Here is a 4895-nt window from a genome sequence, read left to right on the forward strand (position 1 = left end):
ATTGGACAAGAAGACGAGAGAACTCTGATGTTTTGAGAGATATATTTTGGACGCATACTGATTGTATAAAGTTGTTAAACACGTTTCATTTTGTTTTGATATGTGATAGCACATACAAAACAAATAGATATCGGTTACCACTACTTGAAATTATCGGTGTCACATCTACTAGTTTGACATTTTCGGTTGGGTTTGCTTATTTGGAACAAGAGCGACAAGATAACTTCATCTGGGCATTTGAAAATGTACGAAAGTTGTTCAAATCTGAGACTTTAATTTCTAAATTTATTGTGACTAATAGAGATCTTACCATGATGAATGCGATTAGTGTTGTGTTTTCTACTTCAATACATTTGTTATGTCGTTTTCATATTGAAAAAAATGTTGGGGCAAGATGCAAACAATATGTGAAAAAGGATAGACAAGAAGAAGTAATGGATTTATGAAAAAAAATTGTATATTCGACTAGTGTGAAGGAGTATGATCATCACTTGCAACATTTTGAGCTAGTGTGTGCCGATATTATTCTTTTTGTTGATTATGTGAAAGATTCGTGGTTAACACCTTACAAAGAAAGATTTGTCAATATTTAGACCAATAGAGTGATGCATTTGGGGAACACAACATCTAACAGGTATTTTTAAATTTGTGTTATGATTTGTTTTGATTTGTTTTGTTTTAGAAAATATGATTTACTAGTTTATGTGATTTATTTTAATTTTTATTATTTAATTTATTTGTAGAGTTGAGTCTGCTCATTAGAGATTGAAAACACATGCTGCAAACTAGTTTTGGTGATTTGTGTAAAGGTTGGAATGTTATGAATATGATGTTGAAGAACCAAATATGTATCATTCAATCTTCTTTTCAGAAAACCATCAAGGATGTTGAGCACGAGTATAATTCATCATTCTTTCAAAGTCTACATCAAAGTCTACATATATCTGGTAATGTTATTCCTTTATATAGTATTTATGATTTTTGGAGAAAGTTAAGCCTTGAGAATGAATTGGAGGATGAAGAATCTTTATCAGATTATGACTTTTTAGAAGAGTTAGAAGCAATGAAAGCGTACATAAAGAAACACGATATTGTAAGTCAAAGCATATTCAGGGCTAAGGTGCGTGAAGTTGTATTTCCACATACAACATCAATACTTGCACCACCAGAGAAGGTGAGAACCAAGGGAGCAAGTAAAAAGAAAAAAGAATTTGGTACTCCTCATGATCCTTCATATTGGGAGTATGTTGATGCCTCTCAAGAATCTGCAAAGCAACCATCTCAACGTTCTGCAAGGCAACCATCTCATTCATCACAGTATTCTGCAAAGCAACTATTTTACACATATTTTCCTACTCTTATACATCCGTATATTGAGTAGATAATAAATATTGTGGCTGATGGAAATTGTGGGTTTCGCGCAATTGCAACATTATTAGGTTGGACTGAAGAATCTTGGCCTTTAGTTTGAACACAATTGGATAAAGAGATTCATCTACATCAAGACCTTTATGCCAATGTGTTCAATGACAGTGTTGAATCAGTGCGAAATTCATTGAAAATATCAGGGTTGGGTGCTCAAGGAAAAGATAAGTGGATGTGTATACCAGACTTGGGTTACGTGATAGCAAAATTATATAATGTCATATTGGTGTCGTTGTCTCGTAATCTCAATATGACATTATTTCCGCTAAACAAAGCACCGTCAAAAGAATGTTTACTAGCAATTGAATTCGTCAATGAAAGTCATTGGGTACAGGTAAAATTTATTAGTGTTTATTAAATTAATTTTTTATGATATTAGCATTGTTTATTAAATTAATATTTAATATTTTATTGTTCAGATCAAATTGAAGTCTAATTGTCCTTTGCCACCTACCTCACAAAAATGGAAAGACTATTGTAGTGAATGTGCAAAGACATGAAAAATAGCTTGTGCAACACGTATGAAGCATTGAGAACACATTGATCCATCATTTAGCAAATTATGTTGTATTTCATTAAATGAAGTTTAGAATATATCTTGTATTTCATTAAATGTATATTATAATTTAATATATTGTATTTCATTATGTTTTATCATTTACGTTATCATTTACATTTCATTATCGATTAAATATTTGGGCATACATAACACATTCGATAATCTCAAAATATCTCAAAATATCCAAAATTTCAATATATTCGGGCATACATAACACATTCGCTAATCTTCGTACAAGAGGCTTAAATCACTTAATATGGTATGAATTTCACTAAATGGAGTTACCAAATTTATGGCCCTACGTACAAGCTCAGCTACTCTACGGTATCGCTTTGATGGACCAGCATGTGCAGCAGCAGTAGTATGTGAACTCGAAGGTGCAACAATGGATGGAGAGAGAATCAAAGGATGTGAAACACTAATATACCATGCATAGTAGTCTGCAGTGACCTCTCCAGGAAAAGTCACAAAGGATATAGTCTCCGAAAGGTCTCTACAGTTGATCTCATAGTACTCTGTCAGATCCAATCTATATTGTTCGGCATCGGAGGAACGTCACGCGGAATGCACTGAATACGACCAAATTGTCGAAGACATCGCTCTAGCAAATATGGGACTGAGACTCCACCACATCGAAGATATCCAAAAAGCATCGAAATCGATACAAACGGATGATTAGCTCGATCATCATCATATGTTGTAAACATTACATCCTCGAGCAACAACGCATCAAGTCTCCGACGATATGCCATCAATCCGCATGTTTTGCAGTCCACCTACATGCTCTTGGAAGATGTGCAGGAACCGCTCGTCTATCACCCTGCTTATAGATCCTGGGGAAGTGCTCGTAAATCTAACACTGCAACATAATTAACATCATAAAATAACACAACGTAATAATTAAATTAATAATAATATTAATAATTAAATAAATAAATGACACAACTTAATATAAATAATATATCTGTAGTAGGATCATGTAACCTCCCAACTGTCGAGTGTCGTGGACAACTTCATCTCCCAGATTGTCATAAAGGAAAACCAATGTTGCGGAAGCCCACGAGTAGTCCCGACAACGATGTAAATCAATAAAAAAAAAGTAGTATATTTCGCCTCAACACGCGTATGTGTTTTATCGGTGAAAATAATGCAGCCAACTAAATGCAACAGATATGTTCTAGTCGCACACTCAAACTGGTTAGTTTAAATGAGACGGCTATATAAATCACGCAACCATTGCAATCTATATTGGGCACATTTATTATAACTAATCTCAACACATGCTTCCTCCCATGTTGCACCTAAGTACTCATATGCAGCTCTTGCAGCATTATTAGTGTTCATATTCACTGGTGCATCAAAAAATTTACCATGTGGTGAGATGTAAAGGAGAGTCGCGACTTCGTCTAAAGTGATAGTCATCTCTCCAAATGGCAGATGAAATGAGTAGGTCTCTTTGTGCCATCTTTTAACAAATGCGGATATCAGGCTAGCATCAGCCATAGTGAGGTAGCCTGAAGATAGAAGCATCAGCCTAGATTCCCGAATCCAATGCTCTACAAGATCTGGCACAGGAACTTCGACAAACTTCTTCAACTTCAATCCGTTAGTAATAACTTTTAATGATCTACGATCCTGCGAGTAATTACAGAACAATTAATTAATTAAATAAACTTAAATAAATAATTAATTAAATAAACACTTAATATTTATTAAATAAACTTAAACATAAATATAATTAAACATATATATAAATACACAATTAATTAAATAAACTTAAACATAAATATAAATATACAATTAATTAAATAAACTTAAAAATAAAAATAATTAAACATTTATATAAATATACAATTAATTAAATAAACTTAAACTTAAACATAAATATAATTAAACATATATATAAATATAAAATTAATTAAATAAACTTAAACATAAATATAATTAAACATATATATAAATATACAATTAATTAAATAAACTTAAAAATTAATATAATCAAACATTTATATAAATATACAATTAATTAAATAAACTTAAACATAAATATAATTAAACATATATATAAATATACAATTAATTAAATAAACTTAAACATAAATATAATTAAACATATATATAAATATACAATTAATTAAACAAACTTAAACATAAATATAATTAAACATATATATAAATATTCAATTAATTAAATAAACTTAAACATAAATATAATTAAATAATTATATAAATATGCAATTAATTAAATAAACTTAAACATAAATATAATTAAACATATATATAAATATACAATTAATTAAATAAACTTAAACATAAATATAATTAAATATTTATATAAATATACAATTAATTAAATAAACTTAAACATAAATAAACAAATAATTAAATATAATTAAAAATAAATTAACATATACCTCTCCTTCCCATAGCCTCTGAGCCATGTGATGCTCATATTGTGTCAACACATGTGTCATTGTCGGTCCTTTGGGAAATCCGGTCTACTGATCCTGATCATCAATATCAGCAGCATCATCAGACTCATCAGCATCATCAGACACATCAGCATCATCAGCATGTGCAGAATCATCATGAATATCATCAGCGCCCTGCTCCATTTGTGGAGGCTGAAGGACATCCTCCTCCATATGTGCATGCTCAGAAGACTCAACATCATCATCTTGGACCTTTTGTCTTCGACGACACTTCCTAATTGGACGATTTGCTTCGTTGTGTCGTCTGTTTGATGCTGTTGGTGGAAAACTCTCTACACCATCACCTCTGTCACCTATCAAGTTGCGAATAATTTATCCAAACGCACCTCTCATTCTAGGCACTGCAATATATCAATATTAAAAACAAATGAAAAAATATTTAAAAAAAAAACCAAAAAAGCATTTTGGAAGTTTCACTC

The sequence above is a fragment of the Cicer arietinum genome, chromosome 4 (assembly GCF_000331145.2).
Source record: "Cicer arietinum cultivar CDC Frontier isolate Library 1 chromosome 4, Cicar.CDCFrontier_v2.0, whole genome shotgun sequence".
In the NCBI taxonomy this organism is placed as follows: Eukaryota; Viridiplantae; Streptophyta; class Magnoliopsida; order Fabales; family Fabaceae; genus Cicer; species Cicer arietinum.